This window comes from Lissotriton helveticus, chromosome 6 (genome assembly GCF_964261635.1).
Source record: "Lissotriton helveticus chromosome 6, aLisHel1.1, whole genome shotgun sequence".
Taxonomy (NCBI): domain Eukaryota; kingdom Metazoa; phylum Chordata; class Amphibia; order Caudata; family Salamandridae; genus Lissotriton; species Lissotriton helveticus.
Window position 1 is genome coordinate 973,294,957 of NC_136067.1, and position 14,542 is coordinate 973,309,498.

The following is a 14,542-nucleotide window of genomic DNA, read 5'->3' on the forward strand; positions in this document are numbered from 1 at the left end:
CAAATGGGCGCGACAATCGGCTGGCAGCAATTCATACCCGGACAGCGTCGGGACGGGCTGCTAGTTTTATTCATAAAAGCCAACATTTTATCTTCAATATGTGTCTCTTGTATGAAGCAAATATCTGCTTTATGACTGCCTAAATAGTCTAACCATTTTGTATGCTTCACGGGATGCCATGGAACTATAACAATCAAAGAAACAATTTTAATATTATTAATGTTAGCCATAGTGAGGTAGGGAAAATACAAAGAAGAAGAAGAAATAAAGTTTGAAGCATAAAAGGACGTGAAGAGGCTCTAGAAAAGGACGATAGGAAGAAAAGGAAAATAAAGACACGCACAAACATTGAAAGCGGCATCATATAAACATTTATATAAAAGTCTTGCAACGCACACATGCTTTGCAGGCATGAACGAATCATTGGAGCCCTGTAAGGAATTAAACAATTAGGTTAGCTAGAAAAAATTAATGCATTAATATTCGCGTAGCAGTCTCATGTGCATCCATTTGAAGCAGGGAACGTTGATCCAAAAATATCCGCCGGTCCTCATGGCACTGAAATAATTTAGAAAAACCGTCTTTCCAGATTCGCTTTGTCAAAGAATCAAAAATACCATATTTAAATCCAAGACTTCATAACCATGGACAAATGTCAGTGAATTATTTGCGAGTATAAACAGTTTCTTTAGCAAAGTCTTGGTGAATACGTTTTTTATTACTCTTTACCATCAATGAAGGAATCTCTCGTGCCACTTTTCTTATCAAGAGTAAATGATGGTGACATAAAACTTTAAAGATCATTCGTGTTGGTTTAGTATGATGTGGATTAAAATGAGAAGAAATCCTCTGAGCTTTATCAAATTCAAATTTCTGACGAAATTCTATATGTAAAAGAACAGGTATTAGATTCTCCAAATATATCCTGCAATCAGTACTTTCTACATCTTCAGGTAAATTAAAAATATCAAGTTATACTGTCTGTTATGATTTTCCAAATCAAGAAGAAGATCAGGGTTATTTTAGCCACAAGCTGTGAGAAAAATTCAATTTTGAATTTATTGTCACGAATTTTAATTGGATTGTCAGATATTTTCATTGACATACTAGCCATGTCTTTTTGTACATTTTAAATTTCTGACGCAATAGTATCAGTGGTAGAGCGAATTGACTGAATCTAATCAAATAGTAAAGTCAAAAAAGGTTCACTAGATTCTACCTCTTTAGATTTAACAGGAGAAGGAAAAATATGTTGTTTCCTTTTATTATTCTGAGCCTGTACATGTTTGGTCTCCATGTTTCTTAAAATAGATTTAAGCCAACAAGAATCACATATGCAGAAGAGAATTAAAAATAAATAAAATCCTTCAATAAAGAGAGGTGCAGCAGCTAAAAGTGACTGTGGGAGTGACTAGGCCGAAGACTCATCCTTTCCAGAGTATTACTCTGCCCCCCTGACTGGAATGTTGGGCTGTACCTGAATGAGGAGGTCAAGGCGGTACCAGGATGCAGGAAATATAGCTTCTGATGTTCTGGAAAAACGTGTCACCAGTTAGTAAAAGGCTCCAAACGTTGCTGCCAATAATATTTTTTATGAAATTCTGACTATTAAACACCAAATAACCATCGTATAAGGGCTGACGTGGTAAGAGCTCACCAGGGTAAGGCCATCTTTATTCGCATGCTCGCACGTCTATCTTAAGTATTCACTTTTGAGTGATCTCCACAGAGGCCTATAACATTAGTGAAGCTTTCATTAGTGGGCTACAATCCAAAGGTAAACCATCAACAGTTTGAACTACCACTTGCAACGACTTCTCAATAAATTAATCAAGCAATCAAATAGTTTGTTCAGGGGTTAACCCCATTAAACATGCAAAATGACACATATAAATGACACTCATACTCATGATACAAAGATTAATACATGGTAAACATTTTTCTTAAAAGAAAGAAAAAAGAAAATTCTATTTAAAATTACTGTACATGTTATTAACCTAGAACCAGCTCTATAAATCTATCTAGGCTATTAGTTCTCCTCGATAGTAAACGTCTTTTTTCAGGTACCAAATAGTATTAAAAAACTTGGCCAAACGAAAGACAATTGCTTCGCTTGTATCAGCTCTGAGTATCCTTAGGGCTGCTACTTGTGTGCTGGGATGGGCATAATCCCTATTAGTGGCATACTGCCAATCATTTTCTTTTAACAAGTGTTTAGTTACCATGGGAAATTCTGCTCGATTCTCCCATAACTCTTTCATTCCAATGAAGTTCATTATGGTTCATAAGTTTTTCATCCAAGGGAATTTGTGCTGGTCATCTTATCACTTCGAAGGCTACACAATATTGTGATAACCCTTCAGAATCAAAAGTTTCCCCCTAGTAAAGCAATGGTCTGATCTTTGTCCTATGGCAATGGATTTCACACACAAATCTATTACAAGTGGCAATAAAGGGGCCATTAGCCAGGAACCATGAGAATTATTTTCTGAGGATGTTATGTTATTTACCTGTACGTAACCACATAGTTCTGCTTCCTATAATGCTCCGCCCAAGGCTTTACCATTATATATTTTGAGGACAGAGGAGACTGATCTTGAGGCAATACATTTATAAACTATGAGTATACCTGATTTACTCTGCTGTGACGTAGGCATAGTGCCCACACCGTCATTCGCTTCCCCCTGCACATTATACATTTGCCCATATAATGATAACACCAGACACATTGTTTATGGCTAAAGAACTGCTGCAGGTTTATTTTCAAACAACAAAAATATGACGTATAGTGGGTTACCCTGGATCAGGGGATCCAGGGTAGGCAGCCCCTCGCTGCCCCGCTGCCTTATGAGCCAGCCGGCACGGTGGGTCGACGCACGGACAGTGCAGCCTTTGCTGATCCCCTTACGGATCACGTGATCATGTCTTATACTCCTGCACCTTTCAGGGTGGAGCGGGTATGGCACACCCCCGGTTGGTCAGGCCCCCCAACCGCCCGAAGGACTAACGGGGCGCCATCGCGGTTTTCCCGGACCTCCCTGCGGCTCCAGGTCTTTGGCTCAGGCACCCTTACTGTGCCGGGCAGAGGTACCCTTACTGTACCCGTCTGTCTCCAGATCGCCATGTAACTCCACCACAGCTCTGGATGAGGCTATCGTAGATGACAGAGCCCCTCACCTCAGAGTTCCCAGTTTGCATCCTGCAGCTGCAAGTGCCTCCTGCACCTCAAGGAGAAACATATTCATCCCGACTTTGGACAAGTGCACACCATCTTTTTCATATTAACCTTCCATTCCTGCCTGTATCAGTGCATACCTGATGCCCAAGGCCTCCCTGTTCCGTGAACTACTGCCTGCCCTGTTGACCCACTTGCGTCAATGCTCTACCGCAGCTGTGGATCTGGCCCCTCGCCACTCTCTCGTGGGACACTCCAACCACCATAGCTCGCATGACCCCAGTCTATTGCTGATTGCCCCGGGGTCATTTTGTATGGGCTGTATGAGTGCCCTCCTCCCCTTGATGACTAAGTCAATTCCACTCAAATGGATAATAAGAACATTGGGAGGGGGTCCCCCGTATGCAAGGCGATGCTCTAGACTGTTTCTCGTGCTGCTCCATCTCACCCCAGGGAAGCCCGTCCATACAACGTGCGTCCGAGTGAACCCTAGGGTCCAATTCTTGTGTGTTGCCCACTGTGCCAACCTTGCATTATATGAATGTCCCCGCAGCCACACCTGGCAACCCTTCAGCACTCTGTCAATTTAGGAGAAGGCTGTAACGCTGAAAACAATTGGATTGCCCGCGCCACACGCTCTTGACGCCTTCTGCCCCCGTGCCTGTCTTGAACGCACAGGCCTTTATATCGAGTATTCCCTCCCTTCGTCACAGGGCAATATCTGGGGTCCCCCAAGCTTGCAGTACTACTGTCATGCCCTGCCCTGCCTGATCTGTTTTGGACTTCCCAATACGTAGGGCCAGGTTACCCGTTGCTCAAACATCCTGAACTGCCGGGGTCGCCATTGATGTGTCTGACTTGAATTTATCAGTAAGGTCCCCGAACCTCTAAACTATCACTGCAGACTATGCTTAAGAGATGTCCCTACTAGACACCCTCCTGGGAATGGCTCAGTCACGCCCCCTGTTCAACTCACAGCTTATCTATGTGTCGCCCATAATCTTGGCTTTATTCCAGACAGTGCATCAGGGTTCTGATGAAACATAGTTTCCTTGACTGCCCAAATGCACATTGCTCCATCCCGGATATGATTTTCTCTACACCCTTGCCGGCTGCCAAGCTGGTGACCTCGCCCGCTCCAACCCTGGGTGAATTAAAAGAGGCTATACTTCTATCCATATATGCATCTGCTGTTGCTACTGATGGTCCCATACCGAACTGGCAAACTAGACAGGTCATCTCCCCAGCTGTGTGCAAACCATAAAGTGTGACACAAGTACTCGCCTTCAGATAAGTCCTGGAGAAGACCCCTGGGCACCCCTTAATGAAAACCATAAAGGTCTTCTGCCCATCTACCCTTGTGGTTACCCCTCCTGTCACCTAATCTGGGCCAGCAGTTGCATAAGGTACCTGAGCATAACTGGGGCTGCGTGTAAGGGGGCATGGTAAATGCACAACCGCTACACTTAACACTGCTTCTGTTCTCCCCTACCAGAAGTCATAACCGTATTGTCACCTCGCCCCCCGAGAGCACTTAACCCAGAACAGCATTCAGGCTCCGAGCCCGGAGCACGCCCTGATCCTTCCTGCTTCCGTTCTCATCTGTCCTTCTCAGAGTGGTCCTGTGTACTTGGTACGATTGTCCTGTTGGTAGTTCAGTTGGCCCCTCCTGTTAGTAGGGCGGTTCTCCAACGCGGTTCCTGTTGATGGTTCAGGTGGACCCCATGAGAGAGGGTGGTTTTCCAACGCGGTTCCTGCATTTGAGACATAAAACAACCATTAGAAGCCCCGCCCCCCCTCATCTAACAATATGAATTCTTTACAATGAGACTGGGGCTATGAATGCCCCATTGCTACCAAGGCCACGCCTGTCTGTCAGTTACGAGAACCAGTTAGTGCATATTACATTATCGTAGGATTTGGGCGGTGCAAACATTTGCGTACCTCCAGCGCCTGAGGCAGTGGTGTTGCGATGTGTCTTACTACTAAGTCAATTATTCAAATGCGAAGCTGGTGATGGCCATAGCACTTAGATGTGTGTGCTTCGAATCACATCATACCTCGTCCCCTTTACCATTCTACCCAGAATACCTCCCCATCTCTGGCCTACAAACTGTCCTCACCGTTCTCCACCTTGAAAGGCACTTCCAAAATTATATGCCCTCTCTATTATCCGAAGGAAGATCTTTTGTTATAGCAAGTTTCAATCTCATTGACTATGGGAGTGTCCCCCTAGTGTGTTCTTGTGTTTGGGTGTGTGACCTTGATTGCAGAATTATCCTTCTACCTGTGTTGGGCACTCTTTACGTGACATGCGCCCGTCACTTTACTCTTGTAACACACTGTATGCTACCTCTTAACAGTGTTATTGTTTCCGGTACTAGCACCAGTGCCACCATTGCCTTCGCAATCTTCAATACTTGTCTTTGACTGCCTGCCATGTATTTCAGTGTTTTACCTCTACTTGTACGAGAACGCTTTTGGAACTAGCATTCATGTCACTTTTCCTCCTGTAATGAACCCTTTGCTACTTCTTGTATTGTTTGCTCACTTAAGAGCAAGTGGCCTAGCAATGGGTGAATATTATGCACCCGTCTACACAATAATGCAGCCCAGAACTAAATTCCCTGGTATATGTGGGGCCTAGAAGTAAACTGAATGTTATGAACATTGAAGCAATAACTGACCGTACTGCAGTTTGCCCAACTCCATTTACAAAGGTATCACAAGTAGAACCCCATGGCAGCACGTGAGTTGATGTTTGGAAGTATTTTGTGCTTTGTCTCTGTGTCAGAACTTCCAGCACAGCAGGCACTGGAGAGGTATAAAAGTCTTATTACCAAACTCTCCTCGGTGAACCTAGTACGTTCTACCCTTGCCTATCTGCCCTAACAGAGTGCTTATATAACCTGCCCTGATCAGTCATTTATCCTAGAGTTACTTGGAACTCGATGTATGCGACTCTAACCACTATTATCTGAATAAAATATTGTGCTTCTACCATTTTTACCTGCTTTGGTGCCATTCGGCTTCCATCTCGGATGTAACGCAGGGTCTTGAGTGTCCATGTTAGGTGACTGGTCCTATTGAGAGGCGGTCAGACCTTCGTTTAAAGTTTGAGGCTATTAAATTGCACATAAAATAAAACCAGGTAAATGTGTGCTGGCCTACATGTCCCTTAACACCCAGACACGCCTCAGCCCCCACTGTGCAAAAGTACATCATCTGCTGCTGCAACTACGTGCCTGTACATTCGCCCTCTTCTACCCTGAAGTTGAAAACAACTCCCAGCGGTGGCCTGCCGCACCCTAGAAAGGGGGGGAGCACAGACGACCGGACTAATTTATTGACACTGCCCTGCCAGCAAAAAAGGCAGACGGAACCAGGACTGCTGACAAATCCTGTGTTCCCAAATGTAATGGTGAAAGTGCCCCCCATATTAGTTGAAATGCCTTCCATTATCACACTGAAGAGGAACCTGACACACCTGGCTGTCTAGACTACAACCTTGACTGCTACGTGAAATGATTGGAACTGTAACTCACAGTACACTTCATCCTGATATCGTTGTGAAGCCCCCGGTGCCTCTGAGGCAAATTCGTGCTAGCTGGGAGGCTGAAAATAAATACCTGGGTCTACAATCTATACATTCTTAGACACAGGAAGAGTAATTAATCACTCTGAACAGCAGATAGCGGTATATGCTGTCCAGCCGCTCATACTGCTTGCTAGATTACATCTGATTGGTGATATCTTTACTCCCAAGCTGTTGCTCGCTTATGAAGCTCCGTTAAAATCTGAACTGTGAAATAACTTAATTGATCCCCAAAGTGGAGAGCAGCAGGGTCACCATACTTTACATAGTGAAATCAACAGGGTTGCGTATCAAACACCTTCCGTGAGAAAATTCTACTTGTTGCAGCCCATCCATGCATGTCAAGACAAGCCACTACCGCAAGACAGTCCAAAATGAGAAACCAGCCGAGCCTCGAACCCTGGACTCGCAAACCAATTTCCTCTCCTCGACTTTAGTGTTCCAGATTCTTTCTATGCCTAACCGCTTCCGAGAATACAATTGGCGCAGGAGTGACATAATCGCCATTTTGCTTCCTGGCACTTCCCTGACTAGTAGGTCTCTGAACGTGCCGGTGCAACAAGGGGGGCAACCCTTGAAATTAGGGACACCAGCAGAAAACGACCTCGGCGGCCCGCAGCCATGAACCTGGGGACCTAGCGATACTGCGCACCTCGTCGAGCGCGCTACGGGCAGTGCCATCGGCTGAAGAATGCTGGTTAGTTCCATAAAAGGGGAATAAAGAATAAATAGCGGTCCCGTGGACCCAAGGCCAACTACCGCAATCTAGGTAGCCTTGAACACACCCGGGTACTGGTGCGGGCATTCTTAAAATTGGGCGCCATTTTTAAAATTCTCGAGTTCCATAGAGGAGGCGGGGGACTCATTCATGTGCGCGCCATTTCGAAAATCAGGGGCCCCGTAGAAGAGTGCGGGCCCTCCCCCAGTGCACCCGTACCCCCTTGCCCAGAAATTGTTTAAGTTAAGCCTGTGCCTCGACTAGCTGCAGCAACGCGGGACACTCCTATGCAGGTTCACATTGCCCATGAATTCAGACCACTCGCTTTGTTATAGCAGAAAAGGCCACTTTATTCAGGATATAAATAATCATAAAATTTCCCAACAGATCATCAATCATGTAACTTTGGCATTTGAACGCAAACAATTTATTTATTTATTTATTTATCTCATTTCCTTCAAAATTTGGACTTTATACCGAAACCATCAACTAATCATCAATAACTTCCCCAACATTTTCCTTCCATTTTTTCCCCTCCATTGTTGTGTCTAATTCCCCCTATCTAACTACTAACTAGAGGAGCCCGCTCTAGGCTTCTCTTCCCTGGGGATTTTATGCCGCAGCCATCTGTTTGGGAAACGCATCCTGAAGTGGCAACTAAGATTAGAAATCTTAACTCATGAATGTACCAGCCTTCCAACAAGTACATCATGCGTTTTTTTTTTTTTTTTTTTTTTGAAAGGGGTGGGCGGGTGGGATTCTGTTTTTTACTGAAAAACGCCCTCTCTATCTACCTACGCCTGCTCTCCTCACTAAAAAACGCCGTCTAATCTGCCCTAACGCTCTCCCTGCCTCGCGCTCCTGGACCCTACCATCTGTGCAAAAATCCGCAGGGGGAGACGTCTCGCGCCGCTCGCCCCTGCGGAGCCATTGCCCATGAATTCAGACCACTCGCTTTGTTATAGCAGAAAAGGCCACTTTATTCAGGATATAAATAATCATAAAATTTCCCAACAGATCATCAATCATGTAACTTTGGCATTTGAACGCAAACAATTTATTTATTTATTTATTTATCTCATTTCCTTCAAAATTTGGACTTTATACCGAAACCATCAACTAATCATCAATAACTTCCCAAACATTTTCCTTCAATTTTTTCCCCTCCATTGTTGTGTCTAATTCCCCCTATCTAACTACTAACTAGAGGAGCCCGCTCTAGGCTTCTCTTCCCTGGGGATTTTATGCCACCCAGGAAAACCAACGAGTTTTCCTGTCCCCACCTAAAATAGTACAAACATCTTGTTCATAACTTGGAAGTGCACCAAACGTTGACCTGTAGTTCTTGTGCAAGCACGTCTCTTATTTCCACTAAATAGTAGGCCATGCCTATCTGGGACAAATGGACCCCGTCATCCCGGAAAAGGTGGCTCTCGCTACCCGAGATGCTCTCATGTCGCAAAACCCCAATCTTCATAACCTTACAAAAAACTTGCATGGCTTTATTTAGTTTTCTCCTGGCCTTTTCGACTGCTCCATGGGACCTGGCCTGCCGCCACGATTGTCTGTAAACAAACTCAGTCCAAAACACACGAGTGGTCGGCCAATTTATCCTCAAAACTGTCAAGTCAAGTTGCATTTGCTTGATGAGCGTGAGTCCTGACCTTTTAACCAAGTCATTCTCACCCAGATGTATTACCAGTTGATCCGGGCATCCTCGTACGTGGAACATTTGCGATAGAGTAGGAAACAAATCAACCCACCTCATTCCTCCTTTACCCTTCCATACTACCTCGTGCGTCGCGCTAGGGATACCCAATGACCGTCCATAAACCTGCTTCTCCGCAAACAGGGCTGCCCACTTTATGAACGAATGTCCCACCATCCAGGTCTGTTTCTTAAACTTCGAATTTGCACCCCGCACTGTACCTGGAATGAAATGAAAATTAGACCACACAACCTATCAGTTTTGTAAAACAACAGCAAAATCATTTTCTAACATAACGTTTGTAGCTGCTAGATTTCCATCTGCCTATGCGTTTTAGCACATCCACACCTAAACCCAACCTGCCAGCCTCTGTAGCCGCCCCTATCCGAAAAGAGTGTGTGGCAAAAAACTGCGGGTTTTCCCCCATAAAGGTCAGCGCTTTTCTTAACACCGCTAAGAATTGAGAACTTGTAATCTTCCTCCCAGATTCATGTATGAAAATCGGTCCCCTCTGAAACTTGTCCCCAGAAACAAAATGAACCCACTCTTGCACCGGGCAACAATCTGCTACCCCACTCTTGCTCAGAAAGACCCACGTCCCTCGGCCTAGCTGATCTGTTTTCGACCTCCTCACCCAAATTCCCAATCTGTGTTCTCTTACCGAAATCTCAGCACTGGATAAACCTGTGTCCTCTCCCACCCCCAAAACTTCCAACACCCTGAAAGCCCCAAAAAACATCCAAATCATAGCTAACCGAAAACGCCCCACCTCCCAAAGATCATAACAAATTAAACCCAACTGATCTAACAACTTCTGCAATAAGTCAAACGTGATGGGAGCTCGCGGCTGCTGAACAACACTTGACCCCCTCTGTACCCCTTTCAACATTCTTCTAACTAATTGGTCCTCAACCGGGTCAAAACCCCAGAACAACTGACCGTAAAATGATAAACCTGACAGTTTTCCTGCTATGGTTGTATGTGACAAACCTTTATCGATGAGAGTCAAAACAAAATCACAGATACTACCTTTGACCTTCCCCACTGACTCAGCTCTGCCCAAACACTGTGTGTACTGTACAAACTCTTGCCACGCCTGCACATAGCTTCTTCTAGTCGAAGGGGCAATGGACTGCTCGACTATCTGACGTATCCTCACTCCCCTAGGGCCCAGATGTTGTGCGGCACTGATGTTTTGTGGAAATCTGCCCCTGGCGCCAGCTCGCGGAACTTCTGCCACTGAAATCGGGAAAGAGCATCAGCGATGGAGTTATTAACCCCTGGGACGTGTTTAGCCTTAAACATCATGTTGAAACTCAGACTTAAAAGCATAAACATCCTCAGTAGTTGCAACACTCTAACATCCTTAGCCTTTTGGTTATTTATCAAGTTCACCACTGCCATGTTGTCAACATGAAATAACACTGACCTGTTCTGAAATTCTTTGCCCCACACTAGCAATGCTACAATCAGTGGAAAGAGCTCCAAAAAAGCTATGCTCCTGCCTCGACTCTTCCAATGTATAGGCCAACCCTCTGCACACCACCTGCCTTCCCAGAAGATACCAAAACCATTAGATCCCGCTGCATCTGAGTATATTTGAACTTTCCAAATGAAGTTGTCATCCACAAACTGTAAAGGTACACCATTAAAATTGTCCAGGAAGCACAGCCACACTCGCAAATCTTCCTTGATGTGTTTCGTCACTCGCACTCTGTGGTGTGGGAGATACGCTCCCGATAAAGCCATGCCTAGACGTCGACAAAACGTCCTCCCTGCCCTCACCACCCGGCAAGCAAAGTTCAGATAACCCAACAAACGCTGCACCTGCCTCACTTCAATCTTATTGGTATCCATAATCGTGAGGAGAAAAGCCTTAATTTCACAAATTTTACTCCGTGGTAGGCGCGCATACATCTGTGTGGTATCCAACTCTATGCCCAAAAAGGTTATGACTGTATCCGGTCCCTCGGTCTTGTCTGGTGCTAACGGGACCCCCAAAACTTCAGCCCATCTCTGAAAATGCATCAATGCCTGTTTACATTGCCCAGTGTTTGCTTTTCCTATGAACAGAAAGTCATCTAAGTAGTGACAACTGACACTCTCAGGACACGTCTGGGAAAAAATCCATTGTATGAATGTGCTGAACATTTCAAAAATCGCACAAGAGGCCGCACAGCCCATTGGCAATACCTTGTCCACAAAATAATGTCCTTCAAAGAACATTCCTAATAGTTCAAAGTCAGTAGGGTGAATTGGCATTAAACGAAAGGCCGATTGAATATCACATTTGGCCATTTCAGCTCCCTTGCCCACTTTCGTCACAAGCTCCATTGCCTCATCTACTGTTGTGTAGGATACTGATGTGTCGACTTCCGATATAAAATCATTGACAGATCCCCCCTCTGGCCAGGATAAATGCTGTATCATCCTATATTCCCCAGCAGCTTTCTTGGGAATAACTCCAATAGGGGAGACCATCAGATTCGGCAAAGGGCAGTGCCGGAAATGGCCCGCTATTCTACCAACTTCGATTTCAGTTGCAAGCTTCTTACGGACCACCTCCGGCAATTCTTTTGCCGAACGTAAATTGTCAGCCCACCTCTGGTGCCTGGGTCCCTGGTATCCCAATTTAAAACCTTCTTGAAACCCCCAGAACAATCGAGCTGCTGAATCAGTATCAGGATATCTATTCAACCAGGGCACTAAGTTGTTCAATTTAATTGGAGTAGGCGCCTTTCGGGAAAGTATGGAAAGGGGCACCTCTGCCTCTTGTTGCCCAGCCCCCCTGCTCTGGGAACCGCTGCTGGTCACCGCCTCTGTACCCACTGAAATTCCCTGCTGGTGCATTACATTGCGTAAGCGGATGCCGTCCCCCACAATGGGAACAGTCGTGTTTGAAACGGCATAATGGCCTGTTGCACATGCCCCTGTTGTAATTCCAGCAGGCTCCTGTACCTGAAGAGAAACCTCTTCCCCCTGTACCCGCTCCGAATTGAGCGGGACGCCATAGAAAGGGCCGGTATGGGACTGGCAAGCCACTCGCTGTATGCGTCGTAGCTGATGGATGAGACGTGGACATCCATTGAAGCCACAACTCTGAATCCACATCACCCCAAGGCTTTTCTACACAGATGCTAATACGAGCTCTAAATTCCTCGTCATAATTCAGCCAAGAGTATCCACCAAAATGTGAATGTGCCTTCCTAACTATGTCCATATATTTGTACAAGGCCACAGATCTTTCAGGATACCTTTCACAGTAGATGCTCGCATAAATCAAGAAAGCTGAGGTCCAGTTCTCAATCGTGCGAGGCACCCTGGGACGTCGCGCCAACTCCCATTCTTCCTCTTTTGACCCCTCTTTGGCCTGTAGATCTCGGTGAAGCAACTTGAATATGTCCACAAACTCGTGATTCCAAATTCGCTGTTTAGTTTTTTCTGATAAGTGGGAACCCAAAGGCATCGCCAGACCCATATAGGGAAGCTTCTGCCTAACATTAACAGTTACTCTTTGATCGGACGCCGCCTCCTTCGTATTCCCTCCCACCACGACCGGTAACTCCTGGGGTAAATCTAGCGTGCCTGTTGCTGCACTGGACGGCAGCTTACCTGGAACTGCCACGGCACGCGGTACCACAATCTTTCTGCCCTCTCCTCCCCCCACAAACTCCACCACAGGTAGTTCCCTGAAATTCACTCTGTCGCTCCTTCCCTCATCCCACACTGCCCACCATTGATGCTTACCGCATGGTAGCTGTCCTGTCCGCCGCTGTAATTCCATCGGAGCCATCTGCTCTTGATAGTCCCGTGGTGTCACATTTTGAACCGAAGAGTCCGCACTTGACCTCTGGAACAACAAAGAAGAATTCGTTGCCCCCTCCCCAATCCTGACCTCTTTCCCCACATTGCCCCCAACACTCTGTTTTGAATTTACACTCTTTTTGCTTTTCTTGAAATTCCTAGTCTGACTCCTGGATGCCTGACTAAACTCACCACTCCCTTGAAAACCAGCACTAGTCCCTGGGCAAGCCCCGTCTCCCACCCCCCCATCAAACTGTGACCAAATCAGACTTGAACTCCGCTCTTGAGGCCTATCTGATCGCACAAAATCCGCTCTGGATTCGCAAGAGTAAACTTGATCAAGCTCCCCAGTATACTTTGACACTATAGGGGCAGCCGCATTAACAAATGGCCCATTCAAAGAATTCACCATTTGCGCTTCAACCATGTCGCGCTGTGCTCTCGAGTTAGCCACCTCTCTGGAAACATGGCGCACATCTTGTTTGTCAGTGAACATTGGGCGCTCCACCCAAAGCAACTGACCGTCTCCGCTCTCGCCCTGCGCGCTCTTCCTGTGTGGAATACCATATGGTGAAGGGCGTGCACATGGAAAAACATATTGAGTGTCCCATTGCCCGGCGTCTTGATCCCTAGACAAAAGTCCATGTCCTTGGTCCTGCTCGCACTCTACTTCTGAGTCAGTCTCTTCATAATAGTCTTCTTCTACCTCAGAATCACTCACATCCTGAGCCCCTTGACCTGAGCCATCTCGCTGACCTGTCTGATGCCCCACCGCCGCATCCAATGGAGGCTTCCTCGCTCCAGTCGCCACCACTCTTGTCAACCTGGCACTATTCTGAGGTATAGGGATAGGAATCAGCTGAATGAGGGGGGCACTGGTGGGTTGCGTGTCATAAACTATTTCTTCTTCGCTGTCGCTTGAATACGCCACTAAAGAACCCAACCCACCTCTCATGATGAAGTTCTGACTGGCAGAACTCTGCATATAGTCCTTGCCCGTCGCATCCCGCACGGGAAGACAGCTAAAGGGGTGGGAAGGTAATGCTAACCCCTGTTCACCCATTCTGTCTTGCGTAAGGGCCACCTTCTTAATCGCTTTTTCTTTCCCTTTCCTCTTCAGTGCTACCTGTGTACCCTTCGTAGCCGCTCCTGAAGGTACCCCCGCCACTGGCACATTTACCTCAGCTCCAAAGTCACTTGCTGCCTTCTGCCGTGTGAGGGAAGACGCTATTCGCTCCTCTGTACCCCTTTCTGTCTCCACAGTTCTTAAGGCTGCTTCCGCACTCGCGCTCAAGGACCGAGCTCTCACCTTCTTCTTCTTGACAGAAGCCGGTTGACAGGCTTCAATGGCAATTTGAACCCCTTTTGCCGCTTGTCTCCGTGGTGGGCGCTTCGGGGGGAGCATTTCCTCAAGTGCTGCTTGTGTCAGCATGTCCTCCCTGCCTTCCTGCTGTATTACCCTTAAGGCAGCTATTAAATTTTTACTCATATCCATTTCTCCCCTTCAACAAAAACCTCCCTTTCTCTCACTAAATACACTAT